This window comes from Mus pahari, chromosome 10 (genome assembly GCF_900095145.1).
Source record: "Mus pahari chromosome 10, PAHARI_EIJ_v1.1, whole genome shotgun sequence".
NCBI lineage: Eukaryota > Metazoa > Chordata > Mammalia > Rodentia > Muridae > Mus > Mus pahari.
The window spans coordinates 37,535,291-37,543,317 of NC_034599.1; the positions used below are offsets into that span (position 1 = coordinate 37,535,291).

At 43.5% G+C, this 8,027-nt stretch overlaps 1 protein-coding gene across 3 annotated transcripts in view; it reads right to left on the reverse strand.

The window, feature by feature from the left end:
* The window catches only part of Tbcel (tubulin folding cofactor E like), an 85,404-nt gene that overhangs the window by 1,282 nt on the left and 76,095 nt on the right, over nucleotides 1-8,027 (reverse strand). The gene's annotated exons all lie outside the window — the stretch shown is intronic.

Below are 8,027 nucleotides of genomic sequence, written 5' to 3' on the forward strand. Positions count from 1 at the left end.
CCTTCCTTCCTTCCTTCCTTCCTTCCTTCCTTCCTTCCTTCCTTCCTTCCTTCCTTTTGAAACAGGATTTTCTTTATGTAGCCCTTGATGTCCTGGAAGTCTCTCTGTAGAACAGGCTGGTCTTGAACTCACCTCCCAAGTGCTGGGATTAAAGGTCCATGCACCCTTTTGAGGTGTTACCCCTGAGAAAGGAAACCACCTAAGCACCTGTTTCTTAGTAATACAGGGGAAGGGAGGAGAGATGTTTCTGGATGCTCCAATTACACAGAACAACAAAGTGAAGATCAGCCATTATCCAGCTCTTTCAAGGAAGTCTTGTTCCAACGTTCCAGCTTGGCCTCAGCCACATACAAAGCAGTTATCAAAGGATCAAGGGCTCATTCTTGGAAAAAAGAAGACAATAAATAATATTCTGTCATCAGGACAGTAATAAAAAAAGCAAAGCCCAGAATGAGGAAAGTGAGTTATAGGGGTGAGAACAGGGTCCCTAATATTAAATTCCTACATGGAAATTCTTGTATCCACTGCCAGCTTTGTAGGAATTGTCTGATTTGACAGAGGAAGTTGGGCAGGCTCCTATATACCAGACAGGAGGAAGGATTCACCATTATTAGTTTTACCATTACTAAGACTCGCTGAGGTTAATTAAGGATCAGAACTCTGCAGTCACGTAGCACTGTGCTCCAACCCTCCGACTCCTGGCTTCTACTCAGTCCAATGGGTGTCAGAACAAGGTTAGTAGAACACTAATGACACAGTGAGACTTTGTGCTGAGAGATGGAGGGGAGAAATGGGGTGTAGTAAAAATAGCAGAGGCCCTGACTTTCAAGTCTATGCTGTGATTACTGTGACCCTGCAGCTCAGTCCTTTGGATCTGCTTCCTCGTCAGCAAATGCAGGATGCTACGTCCTGCCCTTCCCACCTGAAAGGCAGCCATAAATTAAACTGGTGAGTAACCCCTGTACAGTCTAAGTTCATATCCAAGTAAGACATCAGCATCTTAGCCCTGCTGCCCTGGAGCCTACGACAGTAAGATACACACTCCTTAGAAAACCCGAGACGAAAGTCTCCTCAGGAGGGACTTAGAGAGGGCGCATGGTGTGACTGTCAGCCTGTAGACTGTCTCCCAGTGCTGGAACCCAGATTAAAACAACAAAACAAAACAAACAAACAAACATATCCACAGGGCAACAGCAGCAACACAGGAATGGAGGGTATAACCAAACAGCGGAACTTTTCAAAGGGAGCCCGGAGCTCTGTAGTATGTGGGTCAGCAGAACAAGAATCAGATCTTCAGACCATACCAACCACTGTGGAGAAAGAGGGTAAAGAGAGAAAGTCTGCCTCACTAAAAACAGCAGGACCAGGGATGGAGCCAGGGATGGAAGAGTCAGCCAGGTCAAGGTAGAACCAGAATAGAGAAAACCTCCAGAGATCAGAAGCCTATCTGTCTGTCCACCATCAGGATGTCAGGGCTTCATCGAAGGCAAAGCGATCAGAGCACAGCAGGACACAGAAACCCAAGTGAACAAACCCACCAGGACTTGAGGTTCCAGATAGCTGAAACCTTTCCCAACATCTCCTGTCACCTGCCTTCATACGCCTGGAAACAACTGTGGACCTGCAAATGAAATTTAAAAATAGCAGCAGAACCCTTATGGTCAAAAGAGCTGACCCCAACTTAAAGATTTCCCCTCCAGACTACAGAAAAATAGAAACAAGACCAACATTCCAGCCCCCAAACTCTTCCTAGAAGGGAGAAAAGAAGCAATAACAAAGGGGTCAAGGGGAGCTAATGCACGCCATGTTTCAGCACTCTGAGACTTTTATACATAAGTCACAGAAATGGAAAGAAATACCACAGGAAGAAGAATGGAGGGAAGGAAAGGAACAAGTTCAACAGTGGAGGCAGACTGCGGTCTCAAAGCAAGCACCATGGAAAGAAAAGGCACCGGGAGCTCGGCGGCCTAGGAAGAAGTAACTGAAAATACAAAATTCCAAGAAGTCAAGGGGACTGGTGAATTGGGGTATGGTGAACCTCTGCAGGGGCAAGAAGGAGGGAAAGGATGGGAGGGGGGCAAGGCAGGAGGGAGGGGAAGAGAAAGGGAGAAAAGGAGGGAGGGCAGGGAAGTAGGGAGGGGAGCGGAGGGGAGAGGGGAGGGAAGGGAGGAGGGAGGAAAGAGGAAAGCTGCCATTACCAACCAGACAGTCTGGTGAGGAAGAACAGCCAAGGTCCCTGGCCCAACTCTGCTCAGCAATAATTCTAGCTTAGAGACCTTCTGAAACAAGAAAGGACAGAGGGAACAGTCCCTAGGAGTCCTTCCAGGGAAAACATTCAACAAGGGGATTAGGGAGTTAATAGTAAACCCCTGTCTGCTTAAACATGAGACTAAAATTTAACAAAGGTAACTTTTGCATTTTCAGACTCCCTTGACACTACAGACAAATGAACTCATCTCTGCCATAAGCATTCCCTATAATCTAAGCCTCACTGTGGCAGATGAGTAAATTAAATGATCTATGCTGGGACATTGGAATGTCTTATACATTTTCAAGACCAACATGTACAGAATAATCCACGGTTACCCCCATTATTTTTTCTTTCAATCTTTCATATCTTAATAAACAGTACTGAAAACTATCCAATTTTTCTAGCCAAAACCTGAGCAGTCTGGCATCTTCCTGTCCTATCTTCTCTTTCCTCAACTGCCTTCATCCAATCAACTAACATCTTTTGACTCCCCTTTCTCTTAAATGTCTTATTCATCTATTTACAGCTTAAGTGCCCCATATGCCTTATAAATTCAAGTAACTCTTATTAATGATCTTAACTGACACATTTTCTTTCAATACCTAAACTAGATGACTTTTGTCTATATATGCTAAATCTCTTCCTGGTAGGCCTTCCTATGCTGCAGAGTTTAAAAAGCGGAGAACTTCATTTCCCAGATTCCCTCACAGATGAGATTTAGCTTCTGCCAGGATCAATCAGCCCAGAATGAATACAGCAGACACAGCATGGGGACAGTCTAGGTAGCAGCTTCGTAGTCATCAGACTAATTCCTGGAGTCAAGAGCCTGGCAGCATCCTGCTGGTCTGGAGATCAAATGTCAAGGGCAGTGCTTGAGCACTGTCCTTAGTAAACCCTTGGTTTACTGCAGAGGCAACAGTGCCTTTGGGGGGGGGGGGGGCTTCTGTGGTATGATACTTGAGGCAAACCTAGGGAGGCAGCTGGAGTCTACTATTCTAGCTCTTCTAAAGAGTGTGTATGGATGTTAGCCTCTGCATGAAATCCCTTCTTGAACAGCTTATCACTTCCCATGAATTTAGGGTTACTCCAGGACAGGCTGGCTTCATTTATAAAAGCCCAGAACATTTTAGAAATAAATTTCTTCCTAGTATTTTAGTCTGGGTAGTTTATCTATTTCTCAAAAATCCATCCAAGCTGAACACTGTCTGCACTGGGGCTCCTGGGTTTCACAAAGCAACTGCTCAATGTCTTCCCAAAGCTGTGGTCTTAGACAGCTCAACTGGTTTCTAACAATTAAGTATTCTTCAAAACCAACTTTTCAATTTACAGTATTTAATATTTATAAGCTTTGCTTCTTAAGTGAGCAAAATTCCATGCACTGTGCATTTGTGTTCAGAAGTTCCTGGTAAGTACCTCTCCTTAAAAAGGTACCATGTGGGGCTGGTGAGATGGCTCAGTGGGTAAGAGCACCCGACTGCTCTTCCGAAGGTCCGGAGTTCAAATCCCAGCAACCACATGGTGGCTCATAACCATCTGTAACAAGATCTGACGCCCTCTTCTGGAGTGTCTGAAGACAGCTACAGTGTACTTACATATAATAAATAAATAAATCTTAAAAAAAAAAAAAAAGACGGGGTAGAAAGCCGGGCGGGGTGGCACACGCCTTTAAAAAAAAAAAAAAAAAAAAAGGTACCATGTGGGACTGGAGAGAGGGCTCAGTGGTTAAGAGCATTGGCTGTTCTTCCATAGGGCCTGGATTAAATTCGCAGCATCAACATCATAGCTCACAATTGCTTATAACTCCAATTCCAGAGGATCTGACACCCTCACACAGACATCCATCCAGGCAAAACACAGATGCACATTAAATACAAATAAATAATATTTTAAAAATGTAACATGTAAAACACAAAAAATTCCCAGAAGAAAAGAATTTGTTAAGTTTACTTTGCTCCTGAGGCAATATGAGGGGTTCAAAACTACATCCCAAGTATCGTCTGACCACTCCTATTCAATCTCCTCTACAACGTATCTTCTTTCACTCTGAGCCAGTACCATACCCACAGCACAGAAGGTTCCTTAACATTTGGTAATGGATTTCCACTTTCCTGACACTAGGCCACGGGTACGTGTCACATGTTGTAGGCAGAAGGAACCTTGGAGATCATCTGTCCACACTTTACAGAAATGTACTTAGAGTCTGCTCATTACCCCAAAGCTTCAGGGCTAAGGTACTGAGCCTCAAGCTTACCCTACACAGTCATTTCTCTCAATTGCAGCCACAGTGATTATCACAGTGGCTCGTGATAATGAGCACTATTCTAGAAACTTGTTTCTCACTCCTACATTCAAATGCCGCCTTTCAATTATTCTTCGATGGCTTTCTCTTCTCCTCACTTTTTAAAGTGTCTCACCATGTGCTCTTGAGCTGCAGATGCTCCAGTGTCAGCCTCCATGTCCTGAGGTAGTGGGAGAATGCCTCATTTCTCATTCTGCCACACACATGTGTGGTCCTAGTGCTTGATTTCTCTCTGTCCAGCTGCCTCCATTGCAAGGGTTACTTTCTTCATTAGCTTAAGCTACAGACCTTTCCCATTTGACTTCCTCAAGGGTCTTGATCCAACATGTTCCATTAACTACTTACTCTCGCCTTCATTAAAGAACAAAGTATTTAAGTACAACAGATTGGCCTTGAACTCACAACCTTCCTGCCTCTGCCTCCCTAGTGCTGGGACTAAGGGCATGTGGTACCACATTTCAAAATCACAATTTCTTTAACTCAAGGTTGCCAAAATTACCAGTTAATGGCTAAAATGTGACTCATTTGATGATGGAATTCACACAACTACCAGACAGCAGTTAATTTTTTTTTTCATCTGCATACACTTACCATGACAATCAGAACTTTATTCAAAATGGCTTCGTAAGTTCACCTTGTACTGCCTACCTCTCCAAACTCAATGAAGCAATGAGTTAGACAAGGTTAAAGCCAAAGGCATACAACACAGGCTAGAAATGTGTGTGTGTGTGTGTGTGTGTGTGTGTGTGTGTGTGTGTGAAACAAGTGAAACGGCATCTGACAGAAAAAAACAAAACAAAAAAAAAAAAATGCCTTTGCCATTCAGTGGTAAGTCTGACAAACTCGGATTTAAGAAGCACTGGGGCTGAGTAGGCTGTGATCCACAAGCACAGGAGGTAGTGGTGGGCTGGAAACACCAATTCCCGTCAGTACTGACAGACCAAATGCAGAAAAAGCCATTAGTAGTGTCAGTTAGTACTAATGGCGTAACCTAGCTGGTATCACAAATGCCACTCAGTAACTTAGAATAAGTATCTCTTTTTAGTGTATGCAAAACAAGATTGACCATGTGCATACCCAAGGCTATCTCAAGCATCACCTCAGCCACCCTCTTCCCCACATGCATGTATGCACATGTGTGTGCACAAGTATGCATGCACATGCACGCTTATGAGTAATCATAGAGCCAAGGGACAATCTTGAGTGACATGGTCTCTCACGGACCTGGAGCTCACTAACTAGGTGACACTCGCTGGATAGCAAATGACAGCAACCCTCTGGTCTCAGCCCAGCCTCCCCAGATCAAGGATTACCAGTGCACACCACCACACCCAGCAGCTTTACATATGATTCTCACCTGCAATGAACATGTGCACATACACATTACATACAATTCTGCTGGACACTGCGATATAGGGAGTGGGTGCTATTATCTATCACATACTGTTTTTGCAACTACATGTGAACCTACAATTAATCTTAATAAATGTTTCAATTAAAGGAGGGCTACAGACTAGATAGATTCTATGGGTGTGCTGTTCTAGAGAAGTCAAAACAACAGGCACAGAAAACAAGCAATAGCTGACATGGGAAAAGTTGGGGCAAAGGGTTGACAAGGAAATAGTTTTTAGATGATGAGGATTTTGAATTCTGGTTCTGTTGAAGAGGGGTTCCATAATGGGACTGTCAAAGCTCAGAAATATACAGTAAAAAGGGTAAAAATGTACTCTATGTCAGTTATAGGACAATAAACCTGATTTAAAAAAGATAACATGGGGCCAGAAAATGCCTCAGTGACTAAGAGTACTTGCTAGCAGTACCCACCATGTAAAAAGCTGGGGCTAGCCTCAGCACTGCTGAGGAGGGGGACCAGACACTGTTGGGGCTAGCTAACCACCAGTTCCGGGCTAAGTGGGAATCTATCTCAAAAGCAATAGGACAGAAAGTACCAGCACACAGCTCATGGTGTCCTCTGGTCTGTGCGTGTGTACACATCACACATTTAAAATGGATCCTGATACAGATAGACCCAATAGGATTCATCAAGATAAAGGGAAAGGCAGAAGTTTAAATTACTGCAAAAGGCGAGCTACATCAACACAGCATGCTCCTCACGAGGCAAGGATCACTGGGGAGTGAGCTGAAGAGAGGACAGCACAGAGTCAACTGTTCTGTGACTATTTCCACACACAAGTTTAGCACACAATTGCTATGGGATTTTGTCAGGAAACCCCCATCAGTGGTTGCCTGGGAATCAAACCCTTCATGGCTGCTTCCTACAGTAGAAAGATGTTTCTGAGTAGAAAGATGTTCTGTTTGCTTCACATTGAAGATTTTCAACCAGATTTCATGTGGAAGAATTTTATCCATCAAGATAAAAATAAAGCAATGTGGAAAGCAAGACACAGCCCACAGATCATAACAGGTACCACCAAGACACACCCACAGATCAAAAGAGGTGCAGGAGAAACCAAGACACACCCACAGATCACAAGACACACCCACAGATCACAAGACACACCCACAGATCACAAGACACAGCCCACAGGTCACAAGAGGTACTATAGAAACCAAGACACACCCACAGATCACAAGAGGTGCCACAAGGTGTGTAAACTCTTAAAAGCTAAATGAAATACTAGAAAAATATGAAATTATCAACCCAACTCATTTTACAAAGCTAGTACACTTATAAACTCAGAAGGACAGATAATTATTATAGGCCAATTTTACATTTATAAATACATGGGGATATTCCAAATAGCATGACATTAAGTTCTACTTGCTTATGAAGAATATTTCTTATTCTATAACTAGTTGAACACTGGAATACAGAAATGGATCAAAGCAAACATACTGTTAAAATCCAGACTAATGGAAGACAACATTAATCGAAATGCAAAAAGAGCATTCTATAAAACCTGGTGCTGTTCAATGACCGAAGGAACAACCTAAAAACTAAGAACAAAAACTACTGCAACCCAGTAAAAGTCCAATTTCGTATCAAAATGTTTCCCATTGAAGCGCTGGATATGTTTACGTTCTCTTCCAAAGAGGAAGCTGGCCTTTCATTAGACGCCTCTACTGCATTTCAGTCTGGGTGGGTCTACAGGCTCAGCTCAGAGCCTCCAGCACACATCCACACATCTACACATCTACACATCTACACATCTACACATCCACACATCCACACATACACACATCCACACATCTGCACACATATTCTACCATTTGAGCTACAGGCTCAGCTCAGAGCCTCCAGCACACATCCACACATCTACACATCTACACATCCACACATCCACACATCTGCACACATATTCTACCATTTGAGCTACAGGCTCAGCTCAGAGCCTCCAGGACACATCCACACATCTACACACATATTCTACCATTTGAGCGATGTAGGGCTAAAAATTAATAAGCTGCCTAGCTACCCAAAAGAAGAAGTGGGGTCTGTGAAAACATGAACTTTTC